The sequence below is a fragment of the Neolamprologus brichardi genome, chromosome 20, assembly GCF_056152115.1.
Source record: "Neolamprologus brichardi isolate AB-2024 chromosome 20, ASM5615211v1, whole genome shotgun sequence".
Taxonomy (NCBI): Eukaryota; Metazoa; Chordata; class Actinopteri; order Cichliformes; family Cichlidae; genus Neolamprologus; species Neolamprologus brichardi.
Window position 1 is genome coordinate 9,524,958 of NC_142123.1, and position 25,043 is coordinate 9,550,000.

Genomic DNA, 25,043 nt, shown 5'->3' on the forward strand with positions numbered 1-25,043 from the left:
ACGTGAGCATTGAAGTCTCCCAGCAGGACAACAGAGTCTCCAGGTGGAGCACCTTCCAGCACCCCCCCCAGGGACTCTAAGAAGGCTGGGTACTCCGAACTGCCACTCGGCGCATAAGCGCAGATGACAGTCAGGACCCGTTCCCCGACCCTAAGGCGCAGGGAACAAACCCTCTCGTCCACCGGGAAAAACCCCAACGTACCGGCAGCAAGCCGAGGGGATATTAGAATACCCACCCCAGCCCGCCGCCTCTCACCAGGGGCAACTCCAGACTGAGACAGAGTCCAGCCCCTCTCCAGGAGACTGGTTCCAGAGCCCAAGCCGTGCGTAGAGGTGAGCCCGACTATATCTAGCCGGTACCTCTCAACCTCACGCACTAACTCAGGCTCCTTCCCCACCAGAGAGGTGACATTCCATGTCCCTATTGCCAGTCTTGGCAGCCGGGGGTCAGTCCGCCAGGGCCTCCGCTCCTGGCCGCCACCCGGCACACAATGCACCCGACCCCTATGGCGCCTCCTGCGGGTGGTGGGCCTGCGGGAGGATGGGCCCATGTCGCCTCTTCGGGCTGTGCCCGGCCGGGCCCCATGGACTAAGGCCCGGCCACCAGACGCTCGCCCTCGGGCACCCTCCCCGGGCCTGGCTCCAGGGCGGGGCCCCGGTAACCCTATCCCGGGCAGGGTAAACTGTTCCCTCGGTGTTTTTTTCATTGGGGTCTTCTGAATCGCTCTTTGTCTGGTCCCTCACCCAGGACCAATTTGCCATGGGAGACCCTACCAGGGGGCAAAAGCCCCCAGACAACATAGCCCCTGGGATCCCTGGGATACACAAACCCCTCCACCACGATAAGGTTGCGATTCACGGAGGAGATCCATCCATCCATTCAATTCAATTCAATTCAATTTTATTTATATAGCTCCAAAGCACAACAAAAGTCGCCTCAAGGCGCTTCATAGGTACAGAGAAAAACCCAACAATCATATGACCTCCTATGAGCAAGCACTTTGGCGACAGTGGGACCAGGCTCAGGGAGGGGCGGCCATCTGCTGCGACCGGTTGGGGTGAGAGAAGGAAAACAGGATGAAAGACATGCTGTGGAAGAGAGACAGAGGTTAATAACATCCATCCATCCATTCTTCCATCCTCTGCCGTTTATCTGCAAAGATGCCAAAACCTCAGCTGCTTCATTGACCGAGGAAGTCAACAGAACCACATCATCTACCAAAAAACAATGAAATTCTGCGCCCTTTGGCTGTGCCTAGTAATCAAATAACTGTGACAAAGGGCTACCCTGGTGGGGTCCCGCACCAGCCTCTGGCAACCGTTGTACACCTTAGACCAGGGGTGTCGAACTCTAGGCCTTGAGGGCCGGTGTCCTGCAGGTTTTAGATATCACCCTGTTTCAACTCACCTGAATCAAATGATTAGTTCATTACCAGGCTTCTGGAGAACTTCAACACATGTTGAGGAGCTCATTTAGCCATTTAAATCAGCTGTGTTGGATCAAGGACACATCTAAAATCTGCAGGACACCAGCCCTCGAGGCCTGGAGTTCGACACCTGTTATAGACTGTTATAAACTGTTATAGAGGGAATGATGAGAAGCGTGATCCCTTTAAAATTGGAACAAACCTTTAGGTCCCCCTTCCTGAAAAGGGGTACCACCACGCAATGGAGGCAAAGAACATGGTCAACTTGGACTTCCCCATTACGGTTTCTGCAAGAAATTCCCAGGACTTACTCACTGTCCATTTAGGTTCACCAAACCTATTGAGCATTCTCCCCCACCACCTAATCTAACTTACCAGAAGGTGGTGATCAGCTAATATCTCTGCTTCCCTCTTCACTTGAGTGTCCAGAACATACCACTACAGATCTGAGGATACTATTAGGAAATCAATCATTGACCTTTGGCCTATGGTGCTCCATGCAGAAATCTTTCTAACCCAACAAAGTGTTAGTGATGCACACACTGTGGATAACACAGAAGTCAGACAACAAAACACCATTCAGGTTCAAGCTGGGCAGACCATTCCTCCCAAGGGCCAAGCAGCTCCTGTAGGTAGACTTATATCATATTATATATCATATTTTATATTAAACAGGTCTGTACAAATACAGGACTTCCAGACAATTAAAATCATTTTGAATCTATGCTAAACTGCAGTTGAATAACATTAAACTGGAATTGAATTCTGTTTGTAGTAGGCTGTGGATCATTTATGTGCATACTATACATATTAAATCTTCTGAAAAGGATAGATAACAGTTTCCCAAAATACACAGATGATTAGCTTACAGAGCAGATGATAAAACAGCTCCATAAAACGAGTCTCCTTTTGCTGACCTCATTTTGTATTGATTTTTATCTCCATTAAAACAAAAGTGGGAAAACAAACATTGTGCGCAGATTAGAAGGGTGGCTGCATCTAGAGCTCCCAGACTGGCACAGTGCTTATCATGTGAACACACGGTCGGAGAGGAGATGTGCACTTAACATCAAAGCTGATCAGATATTATAACTTCATGTCAGGCATTTTACTGCTATTGTACTTAGAATTATTATACCTTCTGTGCCTTTGAAGGTTGCCTGTAGTATTTGGTCTTTTATACAATATGTTCTGTCTCTCACATGCTGTAAAGTGAAGTAAACCTCAGAGTGAAATATTAACTTTTTTTCGCTCTTGTGTTTTTCTAGCTCGGGGTACATTTTGCATTAGAGACAAATACAATGAAATCCATCATCTGTTCACAATAAAAGCCCTCTTCTCAAAACATTCATCTCAAAATAAGTAAGAAAATGGATTGTCACGTGAATTATAGACTTTAGGTGCAATAAAATTTCAACATAATTTCCTTTTACACCCACCTTGTCATAATCAACTACAAGACATCAAGTTCTGGTGTCGGAAACGATGATTATAATCTCAAAATAATCATCTTTCTTTGTCATCAGGACAATACAATGTGTTTCCAGCAGTGTAAAGAGAATGTTATTCGAGGTTAGGATTAGAGACACGCGATTAAGCTTGTCATGCTACATGCTGCTGGGATCGTGTATATGATCATTTTTGCTCCTGCTGATGCTTTCATTTTGCAGTGGCACTACCATTACCGGCATAATTGCATCTCCAAACCGCCCAGAGATGCGTCCTTGTTGCAAAATCCATTAGCACACCACAACACTCTGCCCCTGGGACGAGGGCTGGGGTTTCCAGCAAGGCCTGATATCACTCCGTGAGAGTGAATAAAACATGGACACTTTCCTCCTCTTAGCCTGCTCATCATTGATTGTCTTGGCGAGACGACGAAAAGAATGGAAGAGTAAACTGAAAATCGTCAACACCTTGTGTGTCGTTGAATGCAAAAACTTTTGCAAACACATTAAGCAACTCCATTAGTGTACAGTTTTTGACATATATTTGCCAAAGAAGTTACTGGAAAGAGTTTGATATAAGAGCAACAGCCTCGCGATGCTCCTCTTTATGAAAAAATAACGTTTCCATTCTTTAATGCATATTTTTTCTTTCAATTATGTGAAAATCAAACAACCTATTTCAATGCAATGTGAAGAGCATTTCTCAATTTCCTTATGTGGGTCCCTGGAGAAAGCCACTGCCTGCTTTCTTGCCTCAAGTATTTTCCTAGCTTCATCCCACACTGCCCTATATTGTGTTATGTAATCCTTACACACCACCTGAGGGCATCGGTTCTTCCAGTGGCAGGGGAAATCTCATAAACAACCACTCTCATTTTTGTTTTGAATTAGGCTTGATATTAACTTCTTTACACATGGTCTCAAACTTGAGACATAAGAGTCAAAACTTTATAAAATGAGAAATGAGCTCTGAAATATTGCAAGTGCATAATATATGAATCTCCAATAAGACAATGTATAATTCACAAAGCACGTCATAAACCTTGCAGGAAATTAAAGTGGCCCTTTCTTGCAATTACTGCACACTGAGGCAATTAAAGAGTTTAAAGTCCTCTGTGTAGGCTCAGTCATTACAAAAGTTTACACTGAATTTAACATCTCAAAGAAAACCAGCAGCAGACTGTAAGCAAGCTAGGCCAGCTTCAAAACACTCCGAAGAATTTTGCAAGGAGCATTCACTGCATAAAAAGTGGGCTTTCTGTTAGTAAGATGCACTGCTGTGGGAGTGCTGGTTCACAACTGTTAACTAGAATTTATAATGTAAATGGAATATGTGGCAACTGACAAGCTTGGGGATTAACTTCCCCGCCTGTAAGCCTAGAGCTGATATTCACATGTAAATGAAAATGCTGTGAGCTATACACTTCGAGATAGTAGGGGGCGCCACTGCTCTAAGTTTCTTAAAGAGGACGCTTAGACGTGAAGCAAATGTATGTTTCTTGTAACACTTATGCTTATTGTGCTTATTGTACACATAATATTCAACATGAATGTTAATATTATTATTAGTAATAGTATTATTGTTAAGATCTCATTTCATCCTGCATGCTTGGCTGGTTCTATGTGATTTACTTGAGAAACAATGCTAATGAATATTTATATTTTTAGCCATGTTGAGCTCTAGAGCTCTCTCTGCTGCTGTCTATAGGTCACTCTTATTTTACTTGCTGGCTTTTAGGACTCTCCTTCTCTCTTTCTTCACTGTCTTTACTTTCTTAGACAGTTGGACTCATCTTTTTTCTTTTCCAGCATCAACCATTTCCAGCTACCTTTAAAAACAACCAATACCTTCTGAATAAAACAAAAATGGTCTGCTCTTCCTGTTCTTCCTGCTACCCAGGCTTCATTTTCCTCGGAGAGTTTGTAGCACGAGGAAGGGAGAGGAGTTGCATGGTGAAAGAAGACCTTGTAGGCAACCAATCCAAAGTTCAATCATGAAAGTTTTTGTTTGCCCATTCAAGGTGTAAAAAAAAAAAAAATAGATCCATAAACACAGACAACCACCCATACTCACACTCATACCTACAGTCATTTTACTTAACTAAGCCCCATGCATGTCTCTGGACTGTGGGAAGATGCTTGAGTACCCACTGAGATTATGAACTCTGCACAGGAAGGTCCCAGACTTGATTTGAACCCACTGTGAGGCAACAGTGCTAACCACCATGCCACCCTATGCACTACTGATATGATCACATACTGTGTGATAATTGCTGCATGAGTGACCAGGGGAGGAGTAGAGTTTAGATGTGTAAACTACAGGGAAAATAGATAGCACTAGAACATAAGATGAGCACAGGAGCAGAGTTGTAATATTGCGTTAAATGTTCAGCTTGATTTCAAAGAAATATGAAGAAGAATGCAAAGATGAATAATAGCATAATACAACACGTTGCATGTTGGAATTTAAAGTTTGAACATGTGAACCTGACTGTGATAGTGTGATTTTGCACTGGTGGGCCTCTGTGATGATTCAAGTATCAGCAATTAGGCTACTATTATGCACCTATCTTCACCACTCGTCTGGCAAATGTAATTAACTTAGTTTCCTCTTGCCCACTTACACTTGCTGCATCAAGGAAAAAATGCTCCTTGTTGGGATTTTGCTGTTTGCAACATGACACATCATTTACAGCTACAACTGTGCACAATGAATTTAGAGTGTCGCGAAGCAACATGCATCAATATACTGAAATGCATTTACAATTCTTAGCTCCCTGTGGTCCACCACACTCTCACATCCATACAGAATTTGACATACAAGCAATTTACTCTTGGTGCTGTAATTTGTCTCTTTTTCAATGAGGGTTTGGTGGATGACAAAAAGAGCTTAAGGGGGCAGAGTTTGAAATTTTCTATGGGCAGTTCCATTAAAAAAACACACACAGTTTTCACTAAAAGCCTTTCAATATTACCTAAAAATGTCTTGCATGTTGTTACATTTCACTACAGAGATGACACAGTGACAATGGCACAGTGAGACAATGCAATTAGCTGAACTTGTTACAAGATTCGCTAATGACAGCAAAAGCCCAGCTCTTCCTAGAATAAATAAACAATTTTAAGAGTGTCCATATGGCCTCTTGGCTGCTAAGTTACTGAACAGACACACACTCAGACGTGCACACACGTTGTAGCACTGGTAGCTCCGTCTGCCTTGCTGGGAGTGCTCACCACTCCAGTAACAGCTGTTCAATGGCGTCCCTTGTGGCACTCTGCCAAACAAAATGTGCGTGGCAAGCCACAACCGCACAATGCTACCTTGCACAGTGAGGCATGTTTGGCACAAATGAGTAAATAAATGAAATGAAGAAGTGTATTCAACACTTAATTTGCCTCCCAAGAGCATGGCAACTAGGGCTGGGTATCGTCACTGATTTCTAGAATCGATTCAATTCCGATTCACAAGGTCCAGAATCGATTCATCCACGATTCGATTTAATTCGATTCGATTCACTTCGATTTGAATATGGGAAATTTTGACAGTCAGAAATATTATAATTCAGATTAGTACATTTACATATTTTTGTATCTATAAAAAGGAAGCTGACACACGCAAGACTTTATCAAAGGTGTAAGCTCACAGCATATGCCTTTGTGTCAAAGTAGCTGAAGATAAAACACAGAAACACATGAAGGCGATTTTTCCTGGCCTGGGATTTTATAAAAATATTCTGCAGTACATCAAAAACGAAAGAAAACCATTAATCAACATATGAACATTACCTCTGAAGTTACAGCGGTTTTATTAGAGACACGGCTAAGCATTTTGCATTTTGCATAATTTTAAAAAGTTTAAATTTGTTCAGCATTGAACGGCAGAAATTAGGTTTTCTTTTCGGAAGTATATAAAACGGAAAGAAAAAAAAGTCGGCCGATAGCGCTGTAAACAAAGGTAGACTTGTGCTTAACAAGCAAGCCAATAATGCAGAAAACCATACAGAGAGAGAGAGAGGGGGGGAGAGAGAGAGAGAGAGCTGTGCATCATGGTAGAAGCAAAACAGTAAAAGTAAGAGTGAATACATGACGATGTTTATGTGAAGCGTAGTTTGGATCTTCTTTTGCTGCTGGTTCGGTCAATATTGTTTGGAGAGACATCAAACTAACAGCTTTACAATCAGCGCATAAAGGGCATGAACACAAAGCGCGGACCCGCCGACAGATCAGAATCAGCGGGCTGTCGGCTTTCAGCCCCGACTGTGAGAAATTCGACATCTAACTGATTCTGATCCGCGGGTTGCGCTGTGTGTTTAAGTCTTTGTGCAGAATCCGTGTTCCTGCTCTCATTTACTGTTTTAGCTGTTTGGTGGTTGTTGAAATTTTGTGAGATTTCACCTGAGATTCTGGCATTTCGGGCAAAATAAATTTGTATTAAATAATCGATTCAGGATTTTAATGAATCGATTTTACGTAATCCAAGCCAGAATCGATTTTAATCGATAAATCGATTATAAAAACCCACCCCTAATGGCAACTACTGGCTCTTAAAACATTAAGTGAAAACATGTTGAAAGACAAGAAAAAGAATATTGAAAGCAGCTTTTGGTTGAAAAGATGGAAGTCTTACTGTAAACAGGGTTAAAAAAAAACAACCCAAAGGATTAGAAGAAAATGAGTTGCTTGCATGACGGCATAAATCAGTGGGAGGCATTCTAATGGAAAGTTGGGCCCTCTACTGAGAGCCTTATCAATCACAGAGATAGAGCTGCCACCGTATTGACTATGCACCAAACAAACAATATCTAGGATGAGTTCTAAGTGCTATTCCCAAAACAGACCACACTGTAGATCATTCCTCTGTCAACGTCTCTTGGGAGCATGTTGAATTACTGAGAAAGTGTATGTGTGTGAGTGCAGAGCATGGTTACTTTGAAAGGAACCAAGATCATCGTTCCTTTGCTGCAAACATCACCACAGGCTGCATTTATTGTAAAATATCAGACTGCAACAATCTCTTAAGAGAGGCCAGTTTTACAAAACTATGCAAAATGTGTGGGAGTCTGATGCTAATGACATTTGTATAATGCAAAAGTGTTCCTATTATGACTACTAGCTCAGGCTCAGACCTTAGCAAAATGTATGAAATGAATGTGACTGTGTTGTGTTCATGAGTCATACATTTGGCTCCCTAGTATTTCTATGATATATATTCCTGTGACTGATTTATATAACCCAATTCATTAAGTTGTAATGCCTCTCCATGCAAATACTGTTTATTTATAATTTGAAAAGAGGTGAAAGATAGGAAAGGAAAACATAGAACAGGTTTATAAAAATGACATTTTTACATTTAAATTTCTCATCCACTAAGACTTTTCTATTTAGTCTGCTTTATCGTTCTTCCATACTGAGTGTCAAGGTTTCGAGTGCGGGACTCAATCGCAGGACTCACCCTGGGTAAAAGTCAAAAGGTGGTTTATTTACAATGGTGACACCGGGTGGAATATACTGTATACAGTGCAGCGAGAGAAACAGGGGTCCAGGGCAGCCATAGAAAGATCCGTGTAGGGAAGGTCCAAACTCCTCTTCTCACAGCCAGTGACTCACAACAACTCACAACTTTTGGAGGGTACAGGGAGGAGGTTGAGATTTGATAGGGTGTTCTTGTCCAATATTTTCAGTTGCCATGTTGCAACGAGCTTAGCTTCTGTCTTGCTAGCTTGCGCTACGCTCACTGGATCTGCACTCGACAGTGCAGCCTAGGCGGAGTAGTCGAACGCAGATCCACTGAGCGCTCAACACAGACAGCATCGTCAGAAGAAAAGTTGATAAAATAAATAAAAAAATTTGTACTGTTCAATACATATGCGTACCAAACCGAAACCACTGTATTGAACGGTTCAATATCGATACGAGTATTGTTGCACCCCTAATATATATATATATATATATATAAGGGGTGGGATTAAATAAGTTTATGCTTCTTCCTGCTCCTTTGTGAACATGAAAGTTATTTGTAGTTGTGGTTGCTCGTTTTCCTTTTGTTTTGCTTTGTTTATTTGTCTCTTTTTAATTAATTAATAATTAATGTTGTTGTACCTTTTCAACATGTTCAAAATAAAGATTCAATCAATCAAACAATCCACAATCCAATTCTGTCCAAGCTCACTTATGCTCATCCACTCGGGGTCCATGTGGAAGGGAAACGTAAGGGTCCAGGGAAGTCTGCACACAGATGAGAAGTTAATGTTAGCAACGAGCACTAAGAAATCAGGAGGAAATCACTAGGTGAGCTGGGTTACACTGACGAAGGTTAGTACATCATTAAGTGAAAAATCAGACTACACTGGGGCCTTACGTTGCACTGGAGTAATCCTCAGCGATGGGTGGCAGGTGAGTAGATCTTCACAGGTGAGTACTGAGGTGGGGCCCAGAGCCAGACTCTGCCCTGGCGGTGAGGAGTGAAGGAAAACAACAACAACAAAACAACCCAGAAAAAACTTGGAACCATGACACTGAGACTCTAAAATATGTTTAACAAACCACATTCTTTTGAAGTTAAACACCCCATGTCAGCTATATAACAAGATTTTCTATATAACTTCTATATGCATCTTTGTACTGCTCTGTTTGTGCGGCTCCATCATTGATTTGATGGATTTCCTTCCCTGTTTCCCTTTCCAGTCCAATTATAACCTAATCACCAAAGCTAAGGTTTTAGCCATCTATGTCATGGTCCTTGTTTGATCCTTGCTTTCCAGTTTGAAGTTAGTTCTTAGTTTATATATTCTAGTCTGAGTTTCTGTTAAGATTTTCAGTTTTAGATTCCTGTTTTGTTTTCTTTATAATCAACTGTTTTTGATTCCTTGTAACATCACAGAGTCCAAGCTCTGTTTACTGCATGCCTGTTCTAGATGAGTTTTATTTTTCTGTGTTTTGCTAGTATTTTGCTTCATTTCTAGTACCGGTAGTAGTAATAGCCTCCCCAGTGTTTCTCTTCATGTCTCCCTTTGTCTCATACTGTGAGACAGAGGGAGGCAGTGGTACCTTTCATTTCCTTCTCTTTTTAGTGATGAAGCTTATGCGTGCGTTCAATAAGGAAGATCTGTAATCACTCAGCTGTCTGCTTTCCCAGGTGTTTGGCTGCTAGTCTATCCATTACGTTACTTCCACTTTCTCACGCTGTAAAACTCAATGCCAGCATCATAGCTGTAGTCCAATCATCTTTCTGCGTGCCCTCTTCAAACCAATAAGATACCCCCCTCAGTCTTGTGTGATATTACACCTCATCCTTGTTGAGTTTGTGAATGTGTCCTCACGCTACCCCCTTTTTTGGTTATATTATCTGACTCCTTGAGGCAACACTGTGATCTCTAGTTAGAGCAGAGAGCAAGTAGCAGGTAGAAGAGAGCCTGGAGAGGCGGTCCATTTACACTTGGACCGAAATGTCGGAGCCCAAAGGAAACACAGGCACGAGCAGTAACACAGAGAGTGACTAAACTGTGAGAAGCATGGGAAGCATGATGTGGACTAAAAAACAGGTCATCCAGAAAGATGACCTGTTTTTGGAGATGAAGCCCCACAAAGCACAACACTGCTTAAATTAGTGATTACAGTCCAGTGGAAGATGAAGAATTGTGATCAAATTCTGGTTAATTATCCTAAAAATAGCTAATTTCAACTTACCTACATGCAGTTATATAACAGGACTTGTGTTCTCCATCTTTGTGCATTGTAATTTCTCTGTTTTCATGAAGTACAATGCAAATATGTGTCAACTTATCATGCTATGTTTTCCTATCAGAATTTTTCCCGACAGGGTCAAATGATAAGGTAATAATGCAGGATGGATGGGCTCAAGTGACAGTCAGGTACACCACCCTCAGACACCATGACATTGTTCTCCTTCAGAGCTGTCTGATATCCAACTTGTGATCATGTAGCTGAATTGTTGTGTTTTACATTTTTCGTGTACCCATTTCCTCTCAGCCTCCATTGTCAACTTTTGCCACAGTTAGCAGTTTCTTGTATTTCCCAGAATTGCTTTTAACAGCTTTCAACAAAAGGGTTCCCTGTGCTGTAAACATGTAGGTGGCGAGAGTGATAGCAGTACTGCAGCAAGTTGGAGAAAAACAGAGAGAGAGAGATGCAAAAAGAGAACAATGGCATGACATTGTACTGCTGTTCACCCTCTAAAATAAAACCTTTCCTGCTGGGCTCAGGCTAGTAGGGTCAAAGGAAACCCAGACCTGACATCCAAACAGACAAAGCCTCTGTCTCCATATGCTTTTGTCCATTAATTGTATTCGCTGATGATGGGATCACCTTTGTTACAAGGTCCACATCCTTAAAGAAATTATCATCTTTATGGCTCAGGTTAAATTGGATCAAACCATTTGACTTTTGACAGAGGCAAAAACACTTTTAGCCCTAAGATCAGACAATTCACCCAAAATACAGAAAGTGAAAAAAAATCCCAGATTTTGCTCCTAATGGTGATTCCTTACAGCTCTTTCAATTTTGATCTATATTGTATCTATTGAAATGGATTTTACATCCACCAGTGGGGGTCAGAATGGCCATAGGCAATCTTAAAATTGTGTATTTTGTAGCTGAGCAGCAGTGACAGAGTTCAAAGGGGATTTTGACACTTGTATGAGATCTGCCAGGGTTCCCACCACATATGGCCATGTTCCCAGTGAGACAGACGTGTTGGTCTTTGAAGTGTCATGGGTAAATCTCCAAAAGACAGAGTAAAACAGTGTGTGGTTCTAATTGCAGTAATCATTGTCTCTAGAGATGCATTTAAACTACATGGATAAAGGTAACTGTGCCTTTCGCCTCGCTCTAGGTTTGCTACACCACCATCTGTGCTACGATGTTTAGCTGAAGAGCCGTCAGGGAAATTCTGATGACCCTCAGCTCCTTACCTTGGAACATGTCCCGGTGGAGCGGCAGTGAAAGTGGATGTGTTCCTGCTACTCTGTGCATCTGACCTCCTCATGTTATCACTTGTTGACTCTTGCTTTTACTAATTTATTTATTATTTATTATTAATTTATGTTAGGTTTTGTTACATAAAAGCAAATGTTTTTTCTCCTCAAGTGGGTGGTATAACAACAAAAACCCATTTATTAAGGATTACTCACACATGTAATAATTTAAGATAAGCTAATTTCACATTTGACATATTTAAAGTTTGGTAAAAAAAAATACTTGTGGAGATTCTTGAGATTAAAACAGAAAGTGTTTAATCAAGTGTTAGAAATACTTTAACTGCTTTACTGACAGCGTGAAAACATGTAAAATATCATGGAAACACAAAAGACCTGCGAGCAAAAATGTAATTGTTTCAGTGATGGATGCCAGCGAGAGCCCTATACCCAGCTGCAGCCAATCAGTGCATCTCACACACTTTGCTGGATACTGTCAGCGGGTCATGAGGTTAATGATTTTGTGCTTTGTCAAATCAGATTTATTATCGGAGCATGGATTAATTTGTCAGTATTGTGCGGTCCATTAAGACACCACCAAGCAAAGCCTTAATTAGAGAAACGTAATTGCAGTGATTACCACCCTCCTCTTGAGGCGTTGCAAATGGGTGGAGGAAAAGAAATCGCCATCAACTTTTGGGAGTGACACAAATTAAGCATGGCGCTCGGAGAAGTCGTACACTGCGACTGCATGTTGAGCCTTGCACTCTTCGTGCTTCCTCCAAGATGTGATTTCCTTAATCTCTTTGGACAGCCTGAACAAAATTACTGAGTGATTGCTCAAGTGTTGTTCACAAAGATAATGTTCTGTGTGGGAAAATCGCAACAAATTAAATTATTCCTACTGAGGGAGTATTGTTTTAGAGGGCTGGAAGCGCATGAAGTCGCAATCTCATGGAAGAGACACAAAAACAACCCCAAAACAAAGTTAGCTCTGTAGGCAGCACAAGTGCTTGTTTGTCTGTGACACTGATATGCATATGCAATCAGTTGAAAGACTGGAAGGCTGCTTTTGGACTGGAGGGCAGAACTGAGATAGAGCAGCCAGAAGCACATTACCTTATCTCAACCTCTGCTCAGTGTTTTCTTTCTATGTGCTGTTCCCCAATGGTAATGTTTCCCTGCACCACCATTCTGCAGGTGAAGCTGAAAACACAAGCTGTTGTGTGGCTGTTAGGCTGGTTTACACTGTCTCAGTCTGCATTAAAATACTTTTGTATTTATATAGCTGCCGTCAAACTGAATTTGAATCCTAAAGCCACAGAGGTTTATGCTTCAGCAGGGCGTCTATTAAGTTGAATTACATCCTGTCTCAGTGGTAGTTGATGCACCTTAATCAGAACTGGATCTCTGAAGCTGGAGAGGATTTAATGATGTATGAATGGATATATTTGCAATTTTTCCCTAAATCTAATGTCATATAAATACTTGCTATGCGTGCTTAATATGTGGCCTCATCTGATAGTTGCTGTAATGTTTTGAGCACCAAAAATCTTGTATCAAATTAAAGCTCAGCTTTAATGGGCTCCTCAGTTCATAAATGCTTGCAGAGTGTTGCAAAAGAAGCAATGGTGCATTACACCAGTAAACACAATGATGTCCAAAAAAAAGCAAGGAAAAGGTGTTACAGATACAAATTTGAAATTTAATATGTTTTTTAAATCATTTTGATACATTTTATTTCTGCATTTTTCAATTAAATGATAAAAAAAATCCTTTCATATCCATAATTGCATTGTTTTGTACATACCCACCTTTTTGCATGTGAATTAATAACCACAAAATCTAAGAAGTGGTTTCCAAAAACAAATAGTACATTTTGTAAAAACACATTTCATGTTGACATAAATTGCGAAGGTTTTAATAACGTAAATAAAACAAAATTTGCATCTTAAAATGCGCAGAAATCTTGGGTTTCGCAGCCAACTTTCACAGATGGTTTTGTCTGCGTCTGTGTGTGTTTGTGTGTTCTTAACAAGTCATATTTGTTACAATTTATCATATGAGATCAAACTAATATATTGCGACTATTATATATAATATGGACTGTAATTTATGAATCTGTGTGAAAGCAACATTTAGCTTTAATTAAACAGGCTTATTTGTAGATGGCAGGCCAGTGTGCTTGGCATCCCATGAGATAACTGGAGATGGATGTGTGTGGGTGGGGCAGGGTAGATGAAGCACAGAGAGGTCAGGTTTATCTTCACTGAAAACATGTCAGTTACATTTAATTGACAGGGTGCGTGTTAGAGTGCAGACTTACTGTTGCTTTCCCTCCGGATTTGCTGTCTATTTGTGTTTTTATTTGTTTGCTTCCTATCACTGTGAAAAATAATTTTAGTTTATGAACTTTGGTGTGATGACACAAGGTCACTTGGAGATTCTCAACAGCTTTAAATGGCTAAGGTCTACAACTAGTGATTCCTTTTAGTGCTTTCTATCCACTGTGTAGTTCTGCAGAGATAAAAGATTAAAAAAAAAGATATTCTTTATATCTTTTATCTTGTGTTCCAGTAGAACAGACACCAACAGCATAAAAGCAATGAAAACTTTACTACATTGCTGCAGGGATCAGTTTATCATATTGACAGCTGGTGTCAGTCAAGTGTGTGACATTGTAAGAGACTGAAAAAAAATAACAGAAGAAGACTAAACATCATTAAGTGAACAACAGAAGTTAACGCAGTATAAACATGGTTGCACATTTATCAGAGGCTCAATTTGACCTGGATAATTTATATGTTTATAGGTTTTACAACAATCTTTTTCAGAGAAAACATCTATTTTCAGTAACCATTAGATACTGTCCTTGCTATATCGTAAAAAAATAAAAAAATAAAAAAAATCAAAGCAACTACAATTTATATTTATAGACAGTAATTAATAATAATAATATAAGGGTTCCAGAATTACAGTAATCATCTGACGGAAACGGTTCATGCCCATATGATGAATCGAGTTTTTGGGTTTCACAAACTCTAAGAAGCAAAATATTTTAGCTCCTTATCTGGTAAGTGCTCCACTTTGTTGCTTAGTTTCACCATTTAGTGCTGAGTAAGTACTCTTCAGAGTTTTCCTGCCCTTTTCTGCTGAAAATATTTGTAACTACAGCACAGCGAACTACTGCTAAAGTACACTGTCAGACTGTTAAACCAAAAGAAACTATTGAAAGAGAGCTACAGTGTGAGATAGAAAGTGTGTGTTTCAAAACTGCACCATGCCTGTGTAGAAAGAAAACTTTCTTGCTTTGTGTCTAAGTAGTTCATAGATGGCTTCGAGAAGTCACTGTGGTTTTGGTTTGAATGGCAGAGCACACAAGATCAAAACTGTTGTCTGTGACTGATGATTAGCTGCTGCCAGCCCTAATTGTAATACAGCAATTTGTCCTTGTCAAAGTACATATTTATCATCATGAAATTTTCTTTGGACACTGTCAAAGCTAGATGCCCACGTAATTGTTTAAACACAAAACCTTCACAGATTTCTCTTCAACACAAATTGTCTCATTAATTGCTTGTTATTTGCTTTAACAGATTTATGCTTTAAAATTAAGAACACTTTACACAACCTTATAAAAACATATAATATGGATGCCACACTTATAAATTAAGGAAAAAATACAAAATTATAATCGAACATGTTATTGCAACATGTCTGATTGTATGCATATATCCCTTCTTATTGTTACAAAAATAAAAATGCAGCTTTGATAAAATTATTTACTACAGACCATTCGGGGCCATGGCTCTGCAGCTTTGCTGAACTAACACTATGATTGATTTCTGGTTTATTAATAAAAAACAAATTTCTTACAAAGCAATTTTATGCACAGAAGACTCGTGACAGTAAGACAACTGAAAAAAGAGAAATGAGTTAAGAATAATCATACACAAGAAGAAGAAGTAAATGCTTTATAATATTTGGTGAATAATTACTATACCAATCAGGGCTGTAAAACAAATTTAAACCTGTGTTTAAAATATATTGATTTTGTATGATTTTTTTTAGATATAAGATTTCAGAACCAGCCTACCAAGAAGAATATTACATCAAAGTTTTGATGTTTCTTTCTGCTGTGCATTGACCCTGAGTCACAGGCCCAGCAAACATCTGACACAACCTTTGTTTTGACTTCTGCTGTTTCTTTCAGCTAACACGGAGAGATACCCTGATGTGTGTTCTGTCAGCTTGTGCTCGTGTCCGCCTGGGAAAGACCAAACGGTAATCTACAAAAGCACTGTGGTGAACTGTCAGGGTTGAAGCTTGTCCTGTTATCCTCCCCTCTGTATCAAAAAAAAACGTGCTTTTCTCTTTGATGTACTGGCACCTCAGTGCTGCTGGGTATGATGCCCCCAGCTTTTCTTTGCATTCATCCCCTGTCAGTCCAACTGACATCAGTCAAGAGTCTGCATAAATGAATCCTCTCCAGTCTGCATGAAACGGTTTTGTCACTCAGGACGAACACTCAGCACTACAAACATAACGCTGAAAAACAGAGTTCAGATGTTGATGTTGGTGTTTTGGACATATGTATACAGAATGACAAGAGAAGCTCAAGGTGTTTTTATGGTTTGTAGAGTGCTAGGACAACTTTTCATCCAGCTTGAACTTGCATTTCTTATTCCCAGAATATATCAATTTCTTGCTTATCGAGTTTACTGCGGAGGTTGAAGGTGGGATCAGTGTTATTTGATAAGAAAGAAGTACATTGGAAAGGTTAGATTTTTAAAGGTTATACCCTGATGACATCATTTATTCTTAAGACTTAAATAACTTGGCTTGTTATGAAGAGCACCATTAAACACATTTTTATATCTAAGTAAATGTTTTAGCAAGAATGCAACATTTAATATCAGAAAACGGATTTGTAACTGGAAGGTAGATTTTTGTAAGGAGAGTAAAAAACATTAGGACTAAGCAGCGTTCTGATATGGCCCTTTGTCTTTGTCACAGAGAAGGCTTCCAGTACTGTTGAATGTTCCCACCTTTTCACTGTGTTGAAAAGGTTTATAGTTGGAAAAACACTTCAAAAAATTGGCTTATTTATAGAAAGCAAAGAGCAGCAAGCTTTGACAACCATATTTCACAGCCAATTATTATTAATTGGGGACTGTGTGTTGGTAAATGTGTCTTCTTAAAAGTGGGTGAGTGGGTTGTTGGTTTGCACTACAACCCTCCATATTCTGACAATTTCTCTAACGCTATCACAGCAAGTATGACATCAGTGATATATGTATTATAGTATTATTGTCCAATAATCTGTCTGTTTGTGTGCTTTTCTTTTTTATGATCAACAGAAAGCTTGTATTCTATCACTCGGTTCCCCACCAGTAATGCTTCTTATCAGATCTAGGTTAAAGCCAACAGATGACACGAGTATATCAACATAAAAATGGCCGTTCTTTCATTGAGACTGAGCAAAAATGAGAAGATAAAGATCAACTTGCAGTAAACAAAATGCTATCATAAGTGGCGCGTGCTAAGAATTCTATTTATCTTACTATTATTAGCTGAGGACACATACATCTCAATACAAGACCGTCTGTGAGGCAACCTCAATTTGTTGCGGATGCTTGGAGTGCAGCAGGTGGGTGATCTGGTCTCCCAGGGTGGGTGCGGAGCTGCAGAGGCAAAGGCACCCGTGGTGTGATTGATGTGTTTGGACAGGAGCCGCAGCACCTGTTTGAAAGACATGATCTGAGCCAGGATCAAGTGGCATTTTCTGGTAATGATCTCCAAAAGACAATTTGATTTTTATTCACATACAAATGCAGTGAAATAGAAATGAACATTCCCCTTGAATGTAGCTCTAAATGTATTTTTTTCTAGTATAGGACGACTTTTAATATTGCTGTTCTGTATAATTACAAGACGTAATGAAAGGGTTGAATCGTTGCAAGGAAGCAATATTTTATGTTGTCCATATTATTAACTGGTTTGATCAAACTAATGAGCAAAAAATGAAAATTATTATGTCAAAATTCAATTTCTACAAATTAAAAGAGTGGAGCCCTAATTGATATGGGAGAGAAATAACTTGTTTGTCTGGTCATACAACTTTAACCTTAACTTTAATTAGACTAAAAGACTAAAAACTATGACTGCAAAATTAGAACTTGGCCTTGGACATAGTATGAATTGGAATCCCCTTTGATAACTAGCTAAAGATACCAAGAGTTATGAAATGTAAACAGATTTAACAAGGTTAAATATCGACATATGAATCTTTATCATTTAAATTCTATGTAAAAATAAGATTTGGCTCTGAAAACAGTGTTATCAGGTTATGTAATACAGATTATTTGATCTTTGAAAGTGTGTGAAAGTCATGGAGTTGTCATGAAATTGTGCAAAGCAAAAGTCTCATATCCCAATGTGAAGGAAAATCCAAATTTCACATTGTTTCCATTTAGAAACACTTAAGATTTTAGTTAATATATAATCTGGCAGAAAGAGAAGTAAAGAATTTAATAAAAATGTTAGTGTGATAAATAAGGGATCGACGGCACATGAATGTAACAAATATTTTATGAAGCTCAGTAAGGAAGCTCTAAAATCACTCATGTGCCTGCCTTCCTGTGAGTTAGGCTGCTTTCCCGTGAGTTAGGCTGCTTTCCCATCCTGTCAATCTCAATACTGACCTCATTACTCTAGTCCAATTATCTTCTCTCCCACCTTCTTTGAGCCAATCAGCCTCCGCTCTGCTTGGTTTAAATCTCTGCTCTCTGTCATTCTCCCTTTCAGAATCTCTGTTGTGCATCCCATGTCCTCCTCATCTCTGCCTCACTCACCTCAGCCAGAGCTATAGTCAAGCCTCAGTCTGCATCATCACCATCACCAGCGCCTCGACTCTGGAGGGTCCATCCCTAAATTGTATCACTGCTGGGATTCTGTTCTGCTCTTCCATGTATAATATTTTCTTTATCTCATAAAATCATTTTCATTTCTTCCAAGTGATCTCTCCTTATTGAAATACAGTCAGTAGAACAATTAATACATTTCGATTCTTCAGCTATAACTATAACTAACAGCTATAGAACAGCTGTGGAACCACCAGATTCAGATTTGTATTCAAGGGGTGAATGAAGGCAATAGTTACTCCAATTTTTAAAAGATCAAGGAGCAGTGGTCCGAGGATCAATCCTTGGTCCACTGCTGTTAATTTTATTTATTAATAACCTTCCTGCCTGTTGTCCAGAGTCCAGCTGCTAGCTTTATGCAGATGATGCAGTCAGATATTGACCAGCTAAGTCATCATCACACATAAGCGGCAATTTGTGGTTTAGTATAATGTCCAATTATAATTTGACATAACTCAGGAAGCAGGAGATTAAACCTCGGACTTTTGGATAAACATATAGAGTCCTTTCCTCCTGAACAAGTCACTCAGTGGACTACTACAAAAATTCGTGTTAGTTCTCAATTAGAAGGCTGTGGCTTTTTTGAGTTTTTCTTTGGTTAGATGCTATTTTCACTTTTTGCTCTGTTCCCCACTTGTGAATGTTGAAGCTTCTGCATTAGACATTTGCTAACAAAGCAAGATTGCAGAATTTACTGAGGAGATTTAAAGTCCTCATGCTGAGCACAGAGCTTAGTGTTGGCTGATGTTTTAAATGACATACATCCAGCAGATTCTCTGACTATGATGTCAGCAGCATATTTTTTCCTTTTTTCCAGTGTCTTAAAACATTATAAATACAAGAACATTGTCTAAAATACAGGATGGGGTTGATTCATGTTATCAAAATGTTTTCATGCTCACATATCTCCTGCATACATGCAATTCAATGACAGCTTTAAGCCAGGCAATGCTGACATGGAAATTCTGCTCTCAGATAAACAAAGAGGAAATAATGCTATACAAGTAACTCGTTATCGTGAGGAACAGAGGTTTGTTAGTACAAGATAGCTAAACAATTAAACTGTTATCAGAAGAAATGAAGCTTTGTTATCCAGAGATAATTTTTTTCAAGCGATAGCAGCAATAAAAAATGATTGTAGTGGCCAGTCACACTGGGATAACTACGGAAATTTGTCTGCACACTGTAATCCAGGCTAAAACAACCATACGTGCTAGTCACATCATAAAAACCTATTTCTTATACACAAACAAATACTGAGGAAAATCAGAAACAATAGTGTAAAAGATCCAGGATTAAAAGACAGGATTTAGTCCTTGTGTTTTAAAATTGTAAAAAAAATAAAATAAAAATTTATTTTGATTGATTTTTATGGTTCATGCACTTTTATTGATTTTATATAGGGCTGTTATTTTATGTTATTATTCACATAAAATATTATTAAATATTATTTTTGGCCTGGCCTTATGTACTCTGTCTAATAACAGTATCCAATATAATTCCAGCACAACAAAATGCTAACCATCCAAATCTCCATTAAGTGTAGTATTTATAATTATTTTTCAGAAATATGTCTTATGTAAGAATGGATGATTAACAGGTTTAGAAAAAGTAGAAGATAAAAATGGTGCTGTACTCGGTGGAATCAAAATCTAAGTGAAAAGATAAATACATCTGGTGTCTTTTTAAAAATGAAATCTTAATAAATAAGGTAAAGACAGCGCGAAACATAAAGTGTCTTAAATATGTAATCTCTGGTATTTAGACAAGCAGTGCAGGACTTGTCCCTTTTCTTCGGTGGATAAATGAAAGGTGGCCAGAAACTAATGACCTTTTTGTGAATGATGCAGATCTTCATTTTGCTTGGCAGCTGTAACAGAGTCAGTCATGCATAGGAGCAGAAGGTTGACAGATATGACTTTCTTTTGGCGTGAACATTTTAAAATTTGTTAGTTAGTCCAATGCTTTGTGAGAGTGTCATTGACAGAGATTCTGAAACCCTGGACCGGTAAACGAAAAATAAGCAGTTAGTGATCCATGCAGAGTAGCAAAATAAATACATAACTAAAAAATACACAGCCCGTGCAAAGAGATGATCTGAGCCTGTACTACGAGGCAGAATTTTTTCTCATCCAGGTAGCTTCAGGGTTAATCTCGGGTTTTCTTTACTGTCATGGTGGTTCACTTCCTATTGGGCTACATCGCCAGGTATGATATCACTGCCTACTGATCAGATCTCCAGAAAACAGCATCATGACTCGTGGAAGACCTCCTCAGATCTGTGTGTACAGAGTAGGTAGATTTATTTATAGGTCTAGTGCCTTTGTGTTTCCCTGGTGAGCATCAGCCATAATCAGGTCAATAATAATAATGGATTGCATTTTATATAGCGCTTTTCGGGACCCCTCCAAGCAATTTACAATACCACTATTCATTCACTCACATTCATAGACTGGTGAAGGCAAGCTACAGTTGTAGCCACAGCTGCCCTGGGGCAGACTGACAGAAGCGAGGCTGCCATATTGCGCCATCGGCCCCGCTGGCCATCACCAGTAGGCGCTAGGTGAAGTGTCTTGCCCAAGGACACGACCGAGACTGTCCGAGCCGGGGCTCGAACCGGCAACCTTCCGATTACAAGACAAATACCCAACTCTTGAGCCACGATCGCCCCGACAATAGGTTCTTATATGTAACTTTATTCCTTGATTTTGTTTTTATTTTACTGAGAACAACAAATGCATTATATATGCCTTAATATGTGATCCTAGAACAGAATACCTATCTATACTTTTATTTTATATTTGAGTTATTTTGCACAGTGCCTTTCTGTGCAAAATTCATGTCACTAGATAAAACATTACCTTTGCTGTTTGCAGTTTACGTTTAGATTGTATCATCTGATTTTATCCCCTCTGGGTGCTGACTTATTTGTTACTGAATATTAAAGCACAATTGTGCACTTAAAAATAACCCAAGCCTTGTATATGTATATGTATGTACATGTATATCAATGACAAATGATATAATTTTAATCAGGAACATTTTTTAACAAAAATTTTCATTTTAATTCTTGTCTTTTTTTCTATGGCGTACTCAAGCTGTTTGCCTATATCTGCAAATGAAAACCATCTGTAGCATCTTCTATTCAGCACAATTCACATTTTAACATAGACCTGGAACACAGGATGTGTTATTATTGTGGGCCGAACATGCTTTATATTTCTTACGCATGTACAAAATAAGGTGCGACAATGTACAAATCAATCTATAAACTAGTATTTTTATGTTTTGCTTATGTACTCTGTCATTGTTGTTACCAGTGTGTAGCATCTCCAGCGGTTGTTACTATCCTGTGCATGCCTAAGACTCATATAAACACATACTATTACAGCTTCTATAAGGCTCTTTGGGGAAAAAGGTCTGGCTGGCTTGTTTGGATACTAGAATTTCACAGTGTGTGGGGTAAAAAGTTATTTGGGGGAATTCGAGCACCAACAGAAGGGCACAAGAAGGGAAAAGAAGGTATTTCAAGCCCACGGTCAAACGTGATGATGGAAATATTCATTTCTGGAGACGGTTTGCCTGGTTTGGCAAAGAGAAGTAAAATATCCTTCAGAGACATGGCTACACTCTGGGGTATGAATCTGTGTGGAGTAGGATTCACACTGCAGCTGGATAATGATCCCAAACAAACTTAAAATTCTGAAGAAGCGTTTAAGAAGGCCAAAGAAGACCAAGACAGATGTTTTCCAGAGATTTCCCCCACTCATTCCACAAATATTTTATGGGACCACTTGAAGATCCTTTCCGTTGCAACAAAATTGTAAGCACAATTTTTAAAACAGGGGGGGGGGGGGGGGGGGGGGGCTGCATGGAAGAAGACTTTTCAGTGCCTCTTTTTATTTCTCTAAATGCATTGTTCTTGTGTTTCCTGCCATTCTGTTCATTCAGCCCATTTGTAGCATGCTTCTGCCTTCTACTCCTACTGTGCTTTGTCCTTATGGGCTGCTGCACACAACAGAGGGCAAAACCTACTGTTCACACCATATCTGGTGGAGGGGGCAAATGTCTTGCACCTGGTCCTTTTTGGTCTTATAATATTTACTTGTGACACAGGTATCACATCCAACCAGATGCTCCCACTGAACCTAAATGAGGTCTGTCTAGCTCACCTTGTGTTACCATCAAGAAGGCCTCTATTTGTCTGACAGAAGCAAATGATTGTTTCAAGATAAAAATAAATAGCCTTGTTTGGCTTTCTAAACCCCTTGCTTGATAATTGCAACAAGGTCAGGAGGGTTTCCCTGCATAGGTCAACCTAACAACGCAAAAGACAATAGCCATGCACATAGGAGTGGAATCTTTAAATTAAGTTACAAAAGGATTCCAGGTCTGGAAGATGAATTAGCAGATTATCTGCACCTCAGTGGAATTAGGGGAAAATGGCTCGTTTCACAAGTCAGTGACATACAGGGCCATACGGAACTAGAAAGGTCAATAGTATGTTTACATGGAAGCTGAAGGAAATAGCTCCTGTGTATCTACATCAGTTATTAGCCTAGCTGCCCACCTAATTAGGTGGTGAGCACCATAATCAATCACAGGCCAAATTGGATTTGGATTGGATTTCTGTGGTCTTTGCAGTGAGCAGGGGATTGTCCAAACCTGAAGGCTTGACTTTGACTATGACATTCCAAGTCGGCTCAAGCAGAAATGAGCCGCTTGCTGTGGAAAAATGGTGACATAAGTAGCAGTGGTGTAATGAAACAGTGTGGAAGGCTTTTGAGCTGAGGTAAATCTGTGTGTTGAAAATTTATTGGAAAAAGAAAAACTGCATATTTTGCCAGCTGAAATAACTTTCACTTGATCAGATTTCTGTGATTTTTCAACCATACACATACCAAGCCGAGACAAACAGCAGTACGGCTCCAAAGCTTTTAACAATTCTATAACTTCAGGCTACATTGATTTGAAGTCTCTTTTCTAATGAGAGTTGGAAACATTTTAACGATGAGAAAAGCATTATGCTTTATGGAATAAAGGGCTAAATTAAATGGATGGGACAACTGGTGCAGTGACAAAAACTGCACCAGTTGCAGTTAACTGCAATTAGCCATGTTTCTTTAACAAATGAAGCACAAGCCAGTGAACAGTGAAAACAAGGCGTAAGCTTCACCTTTCATTACAGCTGCCAGACTCAGACTAATCTGTAAAATATGCTGTTAATTTGCCAAAATAATACAAATTCATGCACTAGAACCACATGATATTTTTATTCTTAGCATTATTTTGTTCGCTGTTGTGAAAATCAGACACCTACATATCCACTATGCCACTTGAAAACTAGTTTTCTAGGTTGTGGATTCAAGTGTGTCTAGTTGCCTTGAGTTGTGATATCAAGCCATGATAAGGAGCTGACGGTGGATGTCAGTTCTTTCTAACTCCAAACCCCCAGAAACTCAAAACTCTTTGCAGTCTAAAATACTAGGACCCTATATTCAAGGTTAGAGAACCAATCATAGTCACTGAACAAGAGCCTGATGCTACTGGGGTGCCTTTTTCTCTTGCTGGGGCAATCTCTCTGTGTACCACTTTAACTTACATTTGCTTTGTTAGAAAACCTTTTGTAAATGTCTAATGAGCCAGTCACATGGCAGCAAGTCAGGTATGTACTTAGTGTGACCCGTGGTAGGTACCTATTTAAAATAGGACAGAGCCGTAGGCGCACAGTCAGTTAAAGGGTTTAATTTTTAATACAAAATAAAAGTAACAGTGTAACAGCGGCATTTAAAAACAATTAAAAACTTGACTTTATTAAAAATGATAAAACTGTATGATTGCCCGTGAGACAGGACAAGCACTGCGACGTCGACATATCACACACGTTAAAAAGGGACGGCAACTCGCACAAACCCCAAATGGGCAAAACACTATAGAAAAAGAACCAGCACATTCACCGTCTGCAGCGATATATATACACATATTTAAAAAAAAAGAAAAAAAAAAAAAAGATAAAACACTGAAAACCATCAATATCTGCAGTGCCTACTGATACAGAAAAATAAAACAAGAAACAAACAAAATTGACAGCCGCAGCAGTCACAGTCTGTCAAATTACACCAGTTTAAAACAAATTAAAACACACTGATGTGTCGGGTCCTTTGCCCCCAGCCAGAAATCCACTTGGCAAAGCAGCAGCTCGGTACTCTGTAAATAAAAGGCTGGAGATGACTTACACTGGACAGTAAAATACAGGAGTATCCCTCGGTGAAGTCCACTACTCTCACAGGAACGCAGTGTTTCCCGCCTACA